This window comes from Meriones unguiculatus, chromosome 17, assembly GCF_030254825.1.
Source record: "Meriones unguiculatus strain TT.TT164.6M chromosome 17, Bangor_MerUng_6.1, whole genome shotgun sequence".
NCBI classification, from domain to species: Eukaryota; Metazoa; Chordata; class Mammalia; order Rodentia; family Muridae; genus Meriones; species Meriones unguiculatus.
The window spans coordinates 70,394,718-70,414,739 of record NC_083364.1 but is presented as its reverse complement, the minus strand read 5'-3'; positions in this window follow the sequence as shown (position 1 = coordinate 70,414,739).

The following is a 20,022-nucleotide window of genomic DNA, read 5'->3' as shown; positions in this document are numbered from 1 at the left end:
CGTCCACTGCTCTGTAGGAGACTGATTGTTATATTTTCTTATTCTCTGACCTATTATCAGCAGACTAGGTATATCCTCATGGAACACATTGCTTTCCTCTGTACTGTAGATGAACACCTCCCATGTCCTCCAGCTTTGCCCAACTTCAAACCTAGCAGGCAGCTCACAGCAGCTAGCAATATATTTTATCTGAAACCTCTAGAACTCACACCTATCAAGACCTCAGAAAAATTTCCTACCAGGCATTACAAAGTCAGTACATCCTGTATCTCACATCTATATCCCAGCAACCACAGTGGGCACAGAGTATTTCAATACAGGTGAATCTGAAGACATGGACATTAATATAGCCTTTAGGCATAAAATCGAGATCCTGAAAGAGGAAATCAATAAGTCCCCTAATGAAATCTGTGAAAACACATACACAAAAATGGAAGAGAATGAATGAGTAAAATAGTTCAAGACCTGAAAGTGGAAATCAAAAAAGAAAACCAAAAACTGAAAAAATCTGGAAATGCAAAATTTAGTAACTCAAACAAAAATCTCATAGGCAAGCATCACCAGCAAAATACAAGTGATGAAAGAGAAAATTTCACTCACTGAAGACACAATAGAAGAAATAGGTACTTCAGTCAAAAAAAAAAAGTGTTAAATATCAAAATATCCAGAAAATATGGGATACCATGTAAAGACCTAATCTAAGAATATTAGTAATAGACAAAGAAGAAACCAACATCAAGGGTGCCAAAAATATTTTTCACAAAAATCATAGACAATCCCCCTGGACTAAAGAAATAGATGCCTATAAAGATATGAGAAGCACAGAGAACATCAAATAGAACTTTACATCCTCATCCACATGAAGAGAGTAAAACTGATGCTAGCATGGACATTTGAAACCTTAAAGCCCACCAACAAGGGGAGACAATACACTTCTAATAATATTGCTTCCTTTCTATCTGGTGTTTCTTGCAACTTGGATAAATATTTAGGAAAAGAAAAAGGGAAATAGTGGCTAATATTGGCTGAAAAATATTTTAGACCCAGCCCTTCATCAGGTCCCAGGAACAGCTGTGCCAGTAACACCTTCCAAAACTACTTGTCAAGTTCTGGGCCTTTTCAGAATAAAGACTGCCAATTCCAATGGCCTCTGCCAAATGGTGGGGAAGTTGCCTGATAACCATTCAGATCCAGTTATCATTATGTTTAAAAACTCCAAATTCAGGATATGTTTATTTGGGAAAGAAAATAAATATTTTTTCCTCTTTATATCTCAATAATGTTTTAATAGGTATTCTGAATATCAATTAGATTCATCGAATGACTGTCTTTTCTAACATCATGTTTGACACTTTGTAGCTTCCAAAACATAATAATCGGATGTCTCCGAGAAACTGGACCTTATCCACCGAGACATGATTATTTATCAAACTTTTTTGGCAAAAGCCTATTACACATAGTAGTTTAATTTGCACACATGCAAGCAATACAAACATTGGAAGAATTGAGTGATTATTAACTGAGGAGTGAATTCTGTGAGAAAGAAAAACCCATTACTCTAGACAGTGTAATGCTGTAAATTTGGATGAGTAGTACTGAGTATCAGAAAGAGATGCTTATGTGTATCTAGATTATTAGGAATAGAGAATGCCAATAGAGTGTTTGCTTTTTAAAACAATACTATAAAATCAATTAGGACCTTCTGCATGCTAGCTAGGGAACTTACCAATGAGTGTACATCTTCAGTCACTGTATTTTGAGACAGGGTCTTACTAATATGAGCAAGCTGGAATTGATAGTATGTTTCCCAAGGAGGCCATGACTTTCAAAGTCTCCCGTCTCAGCCTCTCTATTAGCTAAGGTTACAGACTTATGCCACAATGTCAAGCTTTGTAATATATCTTCCTTATTTTTTAAATAAATGTATAATCACACAAAATTGAGGATCTAAAAATGTTATTTGTTAAAAGTCATCATTGTCATCCACGTTAAATGAATACTTTTAGAAACATATACACTTTGAACAAATTTATACCGTAACATACATAATATATGTGCTTGGATCGTACTACCTTAAAATTTGTTGAACTGAGCGTAACATTTTAGCTTTTCATGGTATCCAACCATGCTTGGGGAGAATGTCCTGCTTCAATGGCTGTAAAGGCCTGAATGATCATGGCTGCATCACTCTGTTGTAAGACTCTAATCTTGCATATATACCACAGGCAAACCAAGGAGACCAACACCAGAAGGCCTGCTAACGCTCCCATGCCTGCCCATTCCTTCAGATGATTCATGGCTGCAGCAATCCATGATGATAATCCTGTGGCTAGTCCTGCGTCCACTCTGGTAGAATTTACTGTGACAATGGCCACTCTCAGCTGCTCCATCGTAGTATCGAATTCTCCAGTCCAATTACCTAAAATATAGCTCGACAATTGTTTAGACAGATTTGCAGCACAGGAAAAATTCTCATGTTATATGCTAGTGACTCAAAGTCCAGCATATTTTCATTGACAGCCAAGTTGAGCGATTTGCCATAGGGTATCAATTTGCTCCTGCACGAGGTCAATCCTCTGATTGAACACCATCAAGCTTCCTTTTAGTTGAGCATTAATTCCTTTATGTACAACTAAGGCATGAGCTACATTGGCTAAATGATTGTTCAGGGTCTGAGCAGTCTGCCCAGTATGACTCATGGCTAATGCCCCGGTGGTAGCTCCAACAGCCGCCAATGAGATGGTAGTAACAATGGTGGCTGTAGTTCCAAGATCCCTTTTCTGTCTGGAGAGAGTTATAGCGTGAGGGGCATCAATGGGCACAGACACGCAGTGAGGCATGCGAGTAACCAGGACATACCTAAATTTACTAGCATTCCAGCATTGGGCAAAAAAGCAAGTATCATTACCACAATTACTTGGCTCTATCTGGCTAATAATGAATAAAAATGGGGGATATAGACAAACAGGTGTGGGCTTATAGGAAATATGTTACACTCAGGATGCGAGGCTAAGCACTGCACTCAGGGTCAGCCGCTTTGGACCCAGAGAAGAGCATGTCTGGTTGCATGCGGGTTGATGCCCCAGGTCCCGCCTCTGAGAAAAAGGTATCAGACGGGTCTGATGCTCTTTGGGTGGATGACACCTAAATGAACATCGGTACAAAGTCCCAATTTATTTCTAATATCAAAGATCAGACCTCTACTCTTGCCTGATGCGTCTAAAACAAAAAGGGGGAACTGTAGAGAGCTGCGGAATGCTATGCCTTAAAGATGGAGCTGGTTTCCGCCTTCCACCTTCCCGATGGTGAGTGCTCTCTGTCAGGAACAATTCCACATTTGGCTAAGGCTGAGGATCTGGTTTGCTTCCATGTATGTGGACCTATCTGCATTGCCCACGTGGCACGCCTGGGTTGGCTACCCAGAGGCTATTTAAGCTGTGGGCTGGCTTTACCCAGGGTCCGAGGATTGTTCAAGGTTCCTGAATAAACTGCATTGAAAAAAAAAAAAAAAAAGAAAAAAAAATTTGTTGAACTGAGAATAGATGAGAATTTTAAAATTCTAAAGATGAAAATAAAAGAAAATAAGAGTATTAGTTTTATCCTCTTGAAAATGTAAATTAATTCAGAATTTAATTTTGCAAGTTGTTATACTGTTCACCTAGTTCCTTGTTGACTGTTTATATGCTATTAAAGAAAAGAAAGTAATACAAAAAGCATCGCACTTTCTACTCCTCAAAATTTGCATTGCTCTTTTCTGTCACAAATACAAGAAATTATACTCATGAAAATTGTGTACAAAACTATCTCATGACAGTAATATAATATTTTACATTACACATATTTTGAGATTTGAAGTGAAATGAAATAAATAATATTTCTTATTTTCAGGAAGTTTTTAATATTTATTAAAATTAATACAACCTTTCAGTAGCAGAATGGTTAGGTGATATATTAAATTTGAAAATGAATTAAAGATCACTAACATGAGAAAAGATTTAATGTACTTTAACCATCTCAAATTTAACAGATAATGTGGGAAACTGAGAGATTTTAAGATACCTGATAAAACGGGATCAGATGGATGGAGAGGAGGTCCCCCCTATCAGTGGACTTGGAAAGGGGCAAGGTGGAGATGAGGGAGGCAGGGAGGGACTGGGAGGGAATGAGGGATGGGGACATGGCTGGGATACAGAGTTAATAAAATGTAACTGATAAAAAAAATAATAAAAAAATACAAAATTCAAACTAAATGCATACACACACACAAATTCTTTCTTTTTTCTTTCTTTCTTTCTTTCTTTCTTTCTCTGTTTCTTTCTTTCTTTCTTTCTTTCTTTCTGTCTTTCTCTCTTTCTTTCTTTTTGGTTCATGGTTTCTCTGTGCAACCTTGGCTGTCCTGAATGTGCTTGGTAGACCAGGCTGGCCTTGAACACACAGAGATCTGTCTACCTCTGCTTCACTGGGAGCTGGAATTAAACACACAATTGTGATGCGCTTTTATTTTATGTAATTATTAGCCTGTTACTCTCTTGTTTTGTTGTGATTTGATTTTCATTCATAAGGATGCTTTGGCTAATTTTATGACACAAGAACAAGTTCTCTAGAAAAGAGAATCTCAATTCAGAAAATGTCAAGACTTAGAATATGGCAAGACTTAGAATATTTTAACTAGTGATTAATGTGGAGGGACCCTGTTCATTGTCAGTTGTATGATTATTAGGATAATGGTCTTGGAAACTATAAGAACACAGGAAGAGCAAGCCACAGAAAGAAAGCCAGAAGCCAAACTCCCTCCACTGGGTCTTCCTCACATCTTGCTTCCAGGTTTCTGTCTTTAGTTCCTGCTTTGACTTCCCTCATTGATAGTCTATGGTATTGAACTGTAGGATAAAATGAACCATTTCATTCCTCATTTATTTGGTCATGATGTTTTATCACAGTACAAGAAACCATCACTCTGACATAGGGTCATAATAAGAATAAACTATTGTGTGATATTTGGTAACTCTTTCAATTACTTTTTCTTGCTTTGAAGAGACATCATAATCAAGGCAGCTTATTGAAAAAGTAGTTTGTGGAAAGAATCACAGTTACATGGGGTAAGAATTCATGGTCATTATTACAGAGAGTATGGGAGCAGGCAGGTAGGCATGGCACTGGAAGAGCAGCTTTCAGCTTATATACTTTTTAGCAAGTAGTAGAAAGACAGTAACTGGAAATGATTTGGGCTGTTTAAATGTCAACATCCATTGCCTAATGACACACCTCCTCCAACAAAAAGGATACTTCCCAATCCTTTCCAAATTTTTCATCAATAGGGACTAAGTATTCAAATATACACACCTAGGGGGTGTGTCAGTGGGGGGAGGATTTTCATTCAATCCATTGTATCAAGTAATAAAATTTCATTGTTATGCAGACATTGTAGAAAACAATTTCTCTCTTTCTCTCTTTCTTTCTGTGCAGGTGGGTGTGTGGTCTGAAGATTGAGCAGCTATGTGCATATATATGTGTGCACAGGTATTGCATTTCAGATGTCTACATGAGCTGTATTCCTTTTATATCACCCTGCTTTCGCTGATGAGACAGAAACTCTCAACAGTCATTGTTGGAGCTCAGTGAGAGTCCAGGTTATCTTGTAAGAGAGCACCAAGTATCCTCCTGTGTCTTATTCCTTGATAATGGAATTAGAGGTGAGCTTTCACATCTTATTTTATGGTGTTAGAGATTTGGCCTGGGGTACACATGAACTCTTCTAATAATTGATTGTTTTTTTAGGGACACTGAGGACAGTAAGGAGAAGAAGTGGAGTACCAGGCATTCTATGTGAGACCTAGGGAGCCACATGGGAGTGCACACAAGCAGAAAAAGATAGCAAGTGTCTCAGGGTTTCATTGATAAGATATGCATTCTTACTTTTGATGCAGAACAAAGAGATCTGGAAGGTGGAGAGAAGCCAAAGAGTACCAATTATATCAGGATTTGTTGTAGAGGACCTTGAGCGTGAACACTGACTCAGCAGAAAGGTGAATTCAGTGCATAATAGATATGAAATTTCAACAAGAATTCAAGTCTTTGTTCCCGAGACAGAAACTCAGAGAAAAGCAACAAGAAGACTAAATGCTTTCCTTGTAACTGTTTCACAGGGTCTGTTGTCATTCAGTGATGTGGCTGTGGAGTTCCCACTGGAAGAATGGCAGCATTTCAAGTGTGCTCAGAGGACATTGCATATGGATGTGATGTTAGAAAATTATAACAATCTATTCCCTGTGGGATATTTATTTGATCTAGACCAGCAGGTGAATATGCAGTGACAGTCTCCTGAAGAGAAAGATACAGATGATCAGAAAAAACAGATAGAAAAGGAGCTAGCCCGAGACTACTACCTGTCTGGCTCTGCACAGCCTTGGGAGGGCAAATGATGCACAAGATGATCTTCATCCAATACCATGCAGCATGCCCACTGCATGGGTGGCAAGAGTACCCCTTAGACCACCCCTGATATGACTCCAGATGCTCAGAGACCAAGGATCCACTAAGATGAGCAAGTGAGTGGTGGAGAAATGGAAGAGAAAAGAAACAGAAAGATGTGTGCAAATCAACACAGGCAGAACTGGAGAACTGAGGGTAGCAAGGAACAACTGGAGATCAGTACTTGACCTAAGGACAGGGCCTGAGCTGCCACCAAAGGCCATATTTGGGTCAGTGACCTTGCACGAGAGAGGTCTGTTACCAGCAAATGACAGGTCTCCGCTGCGACTAGGGTCCTTGTTAATGTCTGAGGGTTGTGCAGAACTGAACCCACCTAAGCCTGTGCCTGTGCATCTTGGGAGAGCTGCCCCCAAGGCATGAGACCAGGAGAACAGAGCAGTCCCTGCCCCTTGCCAGCTGCAGTGGTCAAAAGAGTAGTCCCAGGAAGCACAGTAGACCTAGCCCTGGTTGAGGAAGTTGCAAGTGAACAGACCCCAAGGGTGTGAGCTTGGGAGAGTTGGCACTGCTACTTGTCCGCTATTCAGTGTCAATGTTGAGGAAGCAATACCCTCTTCACCTTCCCACCCTTCATGACCTGTAAACAGGCAGAGCGGCTGGCACTTCGGTCATGAAAGCAAGATGAACATCCCTGTTGATCACTGGCTTTGGCATTCAGGAGAGCAGGCACTGTATCTCACCTGAGCAGCACAGTAGAATTGGTCCTGATAGCATCAGACTGGGTGAGCTACACTGAGCTCATGAGAGCAGGTGAGATGGCTCAGTCCCTTGCTGGTCTCAGCACTGGAGCTTGCTCATGTGATGTGGGTGTAGAAGAGCAAGTGGGATGATGAGCTCAGGTATCTCCCAGGCCCAGATCCAGGATTTTCAAATAGTGCACCACCCCATCATCTACCCCATCAATGAACTGCTGAAGCACGTGAAATGGCCATGTCTATAGATCCAAAGCTGTAGGAACTCCATGACACCAGGCAACAACAGGTATCTGAGAAGAATCCCAGTAGGTTTGCAGTACTGCTAGTAAAGCAACTCCAGAAGCATAGAACAAAACCAATGACTCATTGCAATGAATATTTGCAAGCAAATAAGTCTAGACAAACAATATACTGTGCAACAAACTGCAGCTTCCATGATGAGGTTTTAATTTTTGCTGAGTTGGGAGGGTGCAACAGTGGAAGGCAGGTATGGGGGTGGGGAGAGATGAGTGGTATTGAGATGCATGATATGAAGCTCATGAAGAATCAATCAGAATGGCTAAGATGAAAAACTCAAGTGACAAGCAATGTTGGAGAGGATGTGAAGAAAGAGGAACAATCATCCATTGCTGTTGGGAATGTAAACTTGTATAACCATTTTAAAAATCAATCTGGCGCTTTCTCTGACAATTAGGAATAGTGCTTCCTCAAGATCCAGCTATTCCACTCCTAGGCATCTATACAAAATATGCTCAAGTAAACAACAAAGGCATTTGCTCAACCATGCTTGTATAAGCTTTATTCATACTTGCCAGAATCTGGAAACAACCCAGGTGTCCCTCAACAAAAGAATGGACACAGAAATCATGGTACATTTACACAATAGAATACTACTCAGCAATTAAAAACAAGGAAATCATGAAATTTGCAGGCAAATGGTGAAATATAGTAAAGATTATCCTGAGTGAGATATCCCAGAAACAGAAAGACACAGTGGTATACACTCTTTTATAAGTGGCTATTACACATATAATATAGGATAAACACACTAACATCTATAAACCTAAAGAGGCTAAGCAAGAAGAAGGACCAGGGGTAAGATGATCAATCCTAACTCAGAAAGGCAAATGGGATGGACAGCAGAAGAGGAAGAAGACAGGGAACAGGACAGGAGCTTACCTCAGAGGACCACTGAAAGAGTCTCCCTAGCAGAGTATCAAAGCAAATGCTGAGACTCACAGCCAAACTTTGGGCAGAATGCAGGGAATCTTAAGAAAAAAGGGTGAGACAGAAAGACCTAAAAGGGAAAGGAAATCCACAAGAAAAGCAACAGAACCAAAATATCTGGGCACATGGGTCTTTTCTGAGACTGATACTTGCAACCAAGGGCCATGCATGGAGGTAAGCTAGAAGCCCTGAACAGATATAGCCCATGGCAGCTCAGTTTCCAAGTTGGTTCACTACTAAGGGGAACATGGAGTGTTTCTGACATGATGGTCACATGGAAAGGGAGGAGGACCTCTTTTATCAGCGGACTGGGGGAGGGGCAAGGGAAGAGAAGAGGGAGAGTGGGTATAACAGGGTGGGAATGAGGGAGGGGCTACAGCTGGGACACAAAATAAATAAATTTTAATTAATAAAAAATAAATTAAAAATGTGAGAAAATTTCATGATTTCCTTGTTTTTTATTGTTGAATAATATTCCATTGTGTAGATGTACCACAATTTCTGTATCCATTTCTCAATTGAGGGGCATCTGGATTGTTTTACAGCTTTTGGCTATTACAAATAAAGTTGATACAAACATGGTTGAGCAAATGTCCTTGTTGTGTACTTGAGCCTCTTTTGGATAAATGCCAAGGAGTGGTATAGCTGGATCTTGAAGTAGCACTATTCCCAATTGTTGGAGAAAGCTCCAGATTGCTTTCCAAAGAGGTTGTACAAGTTTACATTCCAAGCATGTGTTGTCATTTGAGTTATTCATCTTAGCCATTCTGATGGGTGTAAGGTGAAATCTCAAGGTTGTTTTGATTTGCATTCCTCTTATGACTAAGGACACTGAGCATCCCTTAAGTGTTTCCCTGCAATTTGCTATTCCTCGACTGATAATTCTCTGTTTAGCTCTGTACCCCATTTTTTAATTGGATTGCTTGATTTACTGCTTACAACAGAGGGCCTCTGAAAGGCTTTACCCTGCAGGGTATGGAGGCAGGTGTTGAGACTCCTGGCCAACCTTAGGGCAGAGTACATGGAATCTTATGAAAGAAGTTTGGAGATAGTAAGACTTGGAGAGTACAGGAGCTCCACAAAGACAACGACAGATCCTAAAAGTCTTGGCACAGGGGTCTTTTCTGAAAGTGATACTCCAACCAAGGACCGTTCATGGAGATAACCTAGAACCCCTGCTCAAAAGTAGCCTATGGCAGTCCAGTGTCCAAGTGGGTTTCCATAGTAATGGGAACAGGTACTGTCTCTGACATGAACTGATTGGTGTGCTCTTTGATTACCTCACCCTGAGGGTGAAGCAGCCTTACCAGGCCACAGAGGAAGATAATGCAGCCACTCCTGATGAGACCTGATAGACTAGAATCAGAAGGAAGGAAAGGAGGACCTCCCCAATCAGTGGACTTGGGTAGGGACATGGGTGGAAAAGGCAGAAGGAGAGTAGGATTGGGAGGGGAGGAGGGAGGAAGGTACAGGGGGAATATAAAGTGAATAAACTGTAATTAATAAAAAAAACTGAAAAAAATAAAAGGGATTGTTCTTCATGCTTGAATAGAAAACAATTTACCAAATGAAATATCTTTTCAGGCTCTTGAATCAGTATTTTTATTGATTTGAAATGTGATTTCTAATTAATTATATTTAAACATTTACTTGGTGGATATCAACATGAATTTATAGGTATTAGCAGAAAGCAAAGTTATTGAAAAAGAGTCAGACCCAAAAGTTGATCACTTTTCTTATTTAATATTAACCAAAAGGAGAAAGCTTATCAGTTTTCAATGAAGCTAATAGGTTTATGAATAAATATGTGTATAAAGTGCATTTATAAAGAAATACTAAATTTTTAGTTATCTAAGATTTTATATTGGACTTGGGAACTTGGAGAGGGGCATGCATGAAGAAGGGGGAGGAAAGGTGGGATTAGGAGGGAGGAGGGAGGTGTTTATGGGGGGATACAAAGTGAATAAAGTATAATTAATAAAAGTTTTTAAAAATACAGCCTGCCATAAGTAATTAATATGTGACTATGGTAGAGAGAAAAAGCAAATAAAGCCAGAGGGATTTTGTACTCATCAGAACACCTGCCGGCATCCTGACAAACCACAGCATTTAGTGACATGGTATGGTTTAGCAGCTACTCAAGTGAATCAATAAAAAGTCTTAAAATATATCAAAAGACTGACTGTTGAGTTATTTAAAGAGAAACTGACATGAAAATTAGCTCTTCTATTTTCTAAATCATCAAAAGGGCTGTTTGTGTATAACAAATAGCTATACTAAATAGAACATTTATTTATTATTATTCTTTGAAGATTTCATAATTGAATACAATGAAATATGACCATGTTGTCCCTTCATTTCCCGTTTTCTCATCCAAGCTTCCCAGGTGTCCTCTCCAACACTTCCTACTAACATTATATATTTGTCCTTCTCCTCTTCCTCCTCCTCTTCTTTTTCCTCCTCCTCTTTTTTCTCCTCCTTCTCTTGCTCCTCCTCCTCTTCCTCCTCCTTGCCTTCCAGTTCCTCCTCCTCTTCCTTCTCCTCCTCCTCACTCTCTCTCTCTCTTCCTCCTTCTCTTCCTCCTTTTTCTAAATCTGTAACAATATAGAGTATGACATCACACTCCATCCATCATTTGACAGTTGAAAGGTAGTACTTCAGTAGCATAATAGAAAAAACAAACTTTCACAAGTTGCATTCTGACCTTCAAATGTGCATGAGAGGCATGTATGCATATATATACATATATATGCTTCTCATATTATGTTATGCATGTATATAAAAAACACAGATTAAATGAATACAAACATTTTAAAATACTTAAAATCACATTTGCAATAAGCTGTGCAATATTTGCATAACAATTTTTATAAAAAATAAAAACAGCTTTACAATATTTTAATGCATTGGTATTCACCTAAGGTATATTAAATAAAAGAAACCTGTTTGACATGGTATCTTATGAGTAAATTCCATCCAATTTCAATAATGATTAGATGAAAGAGATATAAAATAGATCCTTAAATCTAGTTTAAGAAATTCTATGAGTCTCATCTGCCTCTATAATCTGCAGGGTGGAGCCTTTCAGAGGCCCCCTGTGGTAGGCTCCTGTCCTGTTCCCTATTTTCTGCCTCCTCCTATGTCCATCCTCTTTGCCTTTCTGAATGCAGACTGGGCATCTTAGCCAGAGTCTTCCTTCCTGATTAGCTTCCTTAGGTGTACATATTTTAGTATGTTTATCCTATATTATATGTCTAGTATCCACTTATGAATGAGTATATACCCTGTGTGTCTTTCTGCTTCTGGGATACCTCACTCAGGATAATCTTTTCCAGTTCCCACCATTTACCTGAAAATTTAATGATTTCATTGTTTTTTTATCACTGAGTAATATTCCATTGTGTAGATGTACCATAATTTCTGTATCCATTCCTCTACTGAGAGGAATCTGGGCTGTTTCCAGCTTCTGGCTATTACAAATAAAGCTGCTACAAACATGGTTGAGCACATGTTCTTGTTGTATACTAGAGCATTTTTTGGATATATGCCTCACAGTGGTATAGCTGGATTTTGAGGAAGTGCTATTCCTAACTGAGAAAGCGCCAGATTGATGGAGAGGACAGGAGCTTCACAAGTACAACGACAGATCCCAATCTGAGCACAGGGGTCTTTTTTGAAACTGGTACTCCAGCCAAAGACCACTCATGGTGATGGCCTGGAACCCCTGCACAGAGGTAGCCTATTGCAGTTCAGTATACAAGTAGGTTTCATAGTAATGGGGACAAGGACTGTCTCTGACAGGAACTGATTGACCTGCTTTTTGATCACCTCCCCCTGAGTGGGGAGCAGCCTTACCAGGCCACAGAAGAAGACAATGCAGCCACTTCTGATGAGAACTGATAGACTAGGATCAGAGAGAAGGGGAGGAGGACCTCCCCTTTCAGTGGACTGGGGGAGAGACACAGGTGGGGAAGAGGGAGGGTAAGGTTGGGGGGGAAGGGTGGTACAAGGGGGATACAAAGTGAATAAACTGTAATTAACATGAAAATAAAATAATTAAAAAAAATTAAAAATAATTATTGTTACCTAAGTCATGTCTCTGAATGGTTGTAAGCCACATTATATTTTCTTTCCTCAGAAGCATGGAAGATGGTTACTTGCTTCATTGAGGTTAAATGGAATTGTGTGATTTACTTTGCCCATTAAAATAAAACTAAATCAATTTCTAGCAAAACTACATGCAAAATACCTCTCTTGTTATGCTGAGTGTGAAAATTCTAAATAGTGTAGATTCCCCAAGTGTGTGTATAAAATAACATAAGGATAAGTTTATTTGTAGGGCACTTATATGTGTAACTGACACAATGAGAGAGAGGTAAACACTAGTAACATAGATTTGGTTGTGATGGTATTTATTAACACTGTGTCCTTAACTTTTCTTGAATATAGAAAAGAGCATTCCAAACTTCCAAAACTGTGAGGTGCATTTTTTTTTTCTGACTCCAATACTCCAATCACAAACTTGGGAAGTTAAATGCTATTCTCTTATATTACTGAAAAGAAAGAAAGATAGACAGACAGATAGATAGATAGATAGATAGATAGATAGATAGATAGATAGATAGATAGATGGGATAATAGGTAGATAGAATATAATTCTCTTATATTATTGAGACTATTATATATAAAACTTCAAAATTATACAGTTATACTAACTACTTTCTTGGATGAATAACATTAAGTGGTTTAATACTCGTCTATTAATTCACACTAATTATAAGATCATCATCCTTGGCCTTTTAAAAATTACAATAAGGGAAGTGACACACAAAAATAGAAATAAATTGCTTAAATAAAATATAATGTTGTTTTAATGGGAATACAGAAAAAAAGAGTGAAATTGTATTGAAATACATTTCTAACTCTGCTGCAAAGGCTTAGGGAAATCTTTGTATAGTAAGAATATGCTTATTGTCTAAAAAAATGTTTGGTGATCCATGAACATAGGAGATGTACTGTTAAACATTGTGGTAAATATAAAATAGGGAAATGTTATGCATAGAAGTATACAGCTTTACTGATCATATATATGATATGTAGTCTTTATATAAATATATACTTCCTATTCAACATGTGTGTATATAAAGTTGTGTGTGTATGTGCAATATAAAGGGTTTATATTTATAAATTATGAAATTTGGAAGATGTTTGCAGAAGTTGACATGATACTTTTATATTTTGTAGAACATAAACACTGGTAATAGAATGTAGCATTTAATGGAAGTGGAATCAGCAAAAGCAAAAAAAAATGTATGAGTAGAAGACAAGTCTTCATGAGAACAAAATATCTTCTTATCTAGATATGAAGAATGCTGAGCATGAAGAGGTCTTAGTCTCTGATATGTTAAAATTTGGGGAAACATTAAAATGTATTGGGTAATTAAAAAAGCAAAACCTAATTTGAATAATGGAAAGGAAATACGAATATGAGTTCATTTTTGGATAAACATGTATTTGGTACATGGGTGCAAAATGAGAAAATTGTGTAACTATGCTTGTTTCTCTATTACCAACAAACATATAGCAATTGCATATTTTTTAATCAAATAGTTCCATTTCTTCATATTTTATCTTTTATAGAATTTACATAAAATTTGATAGGAGAAATTTTAATAAATATTTGCAAGTATTGTTTATTATTTCTACCTTAATGTATAAGAAGTTAGATGTGTGTTATGAATTCCTATATATGTTTATATGCATATAAATATATTTTGGAACTTCATTAGTCAAACTAAGTTTCTCAGCAATGGAATACAAAGATAATATTAATTTGTGTCATATGACCTTTGTTGGGAGAGGTAAGATCATGTTTATTGATCTCATAAATGACAACACTGAGAGGAAAAAAAAAAGAATAGTTCCATCTTAGTTTAGGTTAGTTACTGAAACATGGGTAAAGAGTAACCCATAAAAATGTAAGATTACATCACAAAAAAAGTCTCTATTATCTCCTTATCCATAGGAACATGAGATAATATCATCAAAGAAAACTCTCTAGATCTCCATCCTAATGAATAAATAACCTCTTTTATACCCTATTCTATCAACTGATTCCCACCTGTGACCCTCTCTGTTCTTCTTTGTGAGCAACTCTTGAAGCCCTTCCAGTTCTCATGAATCCTCCTTCTCCTCAAAGACGAAATGTTATCTAGTTAATCACTGCCCATTTGGGTAATCACAGTTACTCTGATTTCAATATGACAATGGCTATGTCTTCTCAGATAACCGAATCCCAACATGTGAATAGTGTGATGTTAAATGTAGGTGTATTCAAAGATTTCTATTAGAGGATGTGTAACACTGTCTCATACCGATATGCTATGTAACTGTCTTTACAAATAGGGACAAAGTCAAGAAGGCATTTGGATGTTCCCTGAATGCTTGGCTTTAAAACACTTTTGGCTTTGTAAAAATATTTATTGTTACCTCTGTGGTGAGTAGAGAAGAAATGATTGAGACATCCAGTGCCAATAGCCATGGATCATAACGTGTGCAGAATCTGTCAATATGCTGTTGAAGGTAAATGAGTATAGGGTTAATAGAGTTAATTTTAACAGTGGACTATATTTATTCATGTCTGATAAAGATTTCTCTGTTACTGTGGTTTAGATTTCTCCATTCAAATTTCATTCATACTTTATTCTTTCAGGCCAACAATCTGATTTCAGTGATGCCAGCTGCCAATATCAACTTATTAATCAATCATTCTGACTTTGTCTCTTACCTTTCCAATCTTAGTTTAAATGGTGACATATGGTGAATGGATTTTATTTAGTGCTTTCACTAATAATTTCAGATCTTAGCTTGGTAGCTATAAACGTATGTAATTCATGGACAGATATTATTATCTCAAGCAAGGCGTTGACACTAAATATAAAGGCATATAAACACAAGGCTTCAAGTGTTTATTTGGAATTACACCCATTGCTCATTTCAAAGCCATGAACATATTCTCAATCTCAATTCATGAATATTTGTATACATGTATATTTGTATTCTTGTCTTGGCTCACCTAACAACTGTCAAAGACATGATAATCAAGCGAATCTGGTTTCCTACTGTTTTTTTAATTCAATATGTAAAAAGATATTATACTGTGAAAACAAAGCAAAAAAATTGGAAGAATCTGTATAAAATGATTCTTATAATTGCATTTATGATCTTAATCTCAGGTTCAGTTTATGGGAAGAGAATCCCATTAAGCCACATAAAGAAAAATAGTACCACGACTCCAACTTATATTTACCAGAGCTTGTTTACTACTTCAGAAGCCAGCATTGTAAAGATGATCAGATGATTAAAATGGCAGTTGTGATTGAAATAAATGACAACCAAAAACAAGATGGGTATAATTTAATATGATGTGGGATAACACTTATTTATAAATCATTCTCAATCACAGCTTGCCTACTGTTTCCTACTCCAAACCTAAAACATACATAGCAAATTGACTTCCTCTAATTTGGTGTTAAGCACTTCTATTATACCCTTGATTGTAGCTATGTTCAAGTAATTTGACATTTGCATGATTTATACACTGGAATACAGTGCTGTTTTCATTCAATCTCATATAATCACATTAAAAAAAGATTTTACTCTTTTTCTTCCTTTTAGCTCTATAGTCACTCTCATAATAGATAAATCTAATATGAATTGTATGTTGTTAACAGATCTGTGTTATAAGAAAATATGTGTACTTATAATTTTATGTTGCATAGTTGAGATATATGTCTAGAAAATCTTGTTAATAATCAGATTTGAAAGTTTATAGAATACCTTTGGAGTACTTTAAGGATGCACATGTATCTTCAATAATGGAAAATGAAATGTTTACCCAATGTAAACAAGGTAATTTCTTCATATGTCAATTTATGTCATGAAACTCCATTGATTTCTCAAAGTTAATGATGTTAACCCCCCACACATAACATAAGAAAATTATTTAAGAATGATGATTTGGTGATTAGTGCTATTTTCTACCTCATAGAAGAACATTTGATAACAGTACAGAAGGAAAATGTTGAGATGTTAGTGGCTTTGGTGGGATTCACTGGGATTACAGGTCTAGCAGAGCTATGATAATAATGATCTTAGTGAACTTGAATAAATCATTTACTCTCACAGATATTTATGCTTTAAAGTTACATTGAATTATTTCATGAAATTTGATTCCCTCTTATTATAGATCAAATTGAGTCCTATCACATATGTGTGTTGAAATACTTCCTTCTACTGTGCTTAAATATGTAGATGAAGAGGAGGATAACATGGTAGAAGTGATAAATGATACCCTGCAAACATGAATTTTAATGGACAAAGAAGTGAGCAAGTCTGTGAATTAAAATGAATGATGACAAGGTGCCTTAACAGTAGATTCTTAAAGGAGACTATGGTAAACAGGGAATAAATAGAACCTTAACTTCTAGACTTGGGAGAACATTTTAAACAAGCAATAAAAAACCTTTTATAGCTTTGCTTGTGAATGAAGGCTTAGGCTTTTCACAAACTTACTTTATTCAGGGCTCTTAAACACTTCTACCTCCCTTCCACCCACTGACGACAAGTAGGAAAGAAAGAAGGTTATTAGGTAAAGGGGGTTGTAGACATTTTATAAGTATTTCCTTAGGGGAAGTCCATTCTTTGTTGCCTTGATACCAGCAGCCCAGTCCAAAGGCCAACACCAAGCAGCAACATGAATCAGCACTATTCAGAAGATCAGGACAAGTCAGTGGAAGCCACAGGACCCAATTGCATTACCCAGTGAAGTTTTCTGGAAGGTTTCTTTCTGTGAAGTATGGAAGCATGATGATCAGTGCAGAGATATTTATCCAAAAAGCGATTTCTCACTGTCCGTGGGCTTCTCCTCTTCTCAGAGTTCACACACGGATGTTCTCAGGTTACTAAAGTCATGCCCTTCACACAGGACAACACAAAACAAAATCTCATGTGCCCTCTCACAAGCCTACAGCAAACCATCATATGCTTTCTTACAAGACAGCTTCTAGCCAAACATCACATGACTTAACTAAGTATTCAAAGAAACCAGAAACATCCACTTCATATGAGGACATGGGAATGGAATGGATGGCATCAGTCTGACTGCTTTCCAGGCACAGAAACAAAGCCCTGTAATTACCTATAACTCTGTAGCACAAGGTTGTTTAATCTCAGTCAAAGTGTGGAAAAATCAGCCCCTGATTTCCCTGTTCCCCTTGCAAGAGCCATCAAGATTACATGATTATAGATATTGGAAATTCCCAAAGATATCCAGGAGTTACAAAAGAGGAAGGATAGACATTATTGTGGAAATTCAGGGCACAAACTGTCAAATAGAACTTCATTCAGTGGAGGTTTTACAAAGAAGTTGATTCAGCAGAGAGTTTGAGACTGACATGGGTCTTTAGTACTTTGTTACTCTGCAGATTTGGGAATGATCTTTATAAGTCAGGAGAGGCTTTGACAGAATTAGAACTAGACCAGAAAATATTTAACATTTTTTTTTACTAGGCAGGACAAGAAAAAAAAAAGTAAACAGTCAGAAGGCTTTATCAGCCTTAATGGAAGCCAAATGTGGGGGGTATTATTTTGGGCTGGAATTCCTAGCATAAATGCCATTAAAATGACAAATTTTTTGCACTTTAAAAGGTTGCAAGATGTTAAAACCTAGTCAGGACTTCAACAAGATGGTCAAAATGTAAAGGGAAGTACAGGGGTCTCATTGTGCTTCTTCTTCACGGAAGCTGCTCCTATGATGGGCTGTTCAAGGTTGCCTCTGAATGAGGGTCATTCTCGTGAGTGATGAGAAGCCTCCTGTAGAACAGAATTGTGAATTTTTTTTTGTACTTACTGGTATGTCAAATATTTGGGCTTTGGCAAATACTTAGGCTGCTTGTACCTTAATTCATGGCAACACACAAAAGCATTAAAGGAAAAGAATGGATGAATACTAGCACAAGAGAATATTCTGGAAGAGGAGAGGTATTACTGTGGTGCACCTTTCATATCACCATCCTAGAGATTCACCTCAGAATGCAGAGAGAAAAACCAGTTATTGGTGTTTCGGCAAAATTCCAACCTATAAAATTGTTTATGCTCACTTGGGTGGTAAAAGTCAAACAGTATAGGCTACTTTGGAGCTATGACAAAACTGCAAGAGCCAAGAGGAATCTTTCCTTTATAGTACTCATCCTTCACCCAGCCCCAAAACACTTTTATAGCTCAGTAAAGTCTATAGAATTCATACTGCTCTTGGAGAATGAGTGAGAATTATAATGAGCCAAGTATGGTAGTTTGGACCATCTATGTCATTGTATCCAATATGATATTTTTCCATGCTGTATTCAAAATGCTATTACTAAACATTGTTTAGTATCACTTAACATACTCAGTCTTAGGACTGATTTATATTTATGTGGAATGGCACATATTGAACTTTCACAGAATATTTCAAAATTACATTTATAGTGCCACTATTTGCTAGTTGTTATTTAGTGTGACCAAAGACTGTTTCGTTTTGTTTTTGTAATCATGGCTCTCCTCTATAAAATGGTTTTAATATACAAACATGCATGTACACACACACACAGACAAACACACACACATACACCTGCACTCCTGCATGTTTGCATAGATACCATTTAAGAAGTACCCAATGAGATGAGTTGAGAATCAAATGGATATTAGTAACTCGTGAGAGTCTTGTCCTTTGATAATCTGTCCCAACAACTTGATTGTATTTAGAGACCCCATTTTATAAATGGGCCAATAGAAAAAAGAGAACTGGTAAGCATTAGGTTGGCCAAAGTAGGGACACAGATGTAGAGGAATGTTTGTAAAAGAAAAAAAATAAATCAGAAACACTGGTCCTTTTCCATGTATCAGAAACTCTGACCTTTTTCCATGTATCAGCCCCATAACCCATTGAATCTTTTTGGAGAAGAGAAAGAACAGTCTTACCAAACTGCAAGCTTTCTTACTTCAGGTTTCACTAAAGTTACTCATTGGGCTTATGTAAAGTATATACAGAGGGAACAGAACAAGGTGAAAAGGGGCTGTCTTTGACATGAACTCAGTGACTGGTTCTTAGATCACCTCCCCCTGAGGGGGAAGCGCCTTGCCAGGCCACAGAGGAGGACAATGCAGCCAGTCCTGATGAGACATGATGAGCCAGGTTAGAGTCAGATGGGAAGGGGAAGAGGACCTCACATATCAGTACACTTGGAGAGGGGCATGGGAGGAGAAGTGGGAGGAAGGGAGGGAGGGATTGGGAAGAAATGAGTGATGGGGCTAGAGCTGAGATTCAAAGTGAATAAACTATAATTAATATAAAAATAAATAAAATTTAAAAAGAAAACCATTGTTGTGTATTAATGTAAAATGAAGTAAAATTGTTGGTATAAATGTAAAATGAAGGAGTGGTGTGTTATATAGCAGTTCTCTTAAAAGAGAAATATTGCCTCTGGTTGGGGGATGCCATAGAAACTGAAGAGAGAAACAAAACATCACCTATTCAGAAGTGGAAACCTAGAACATATCTCAATACGTCTCC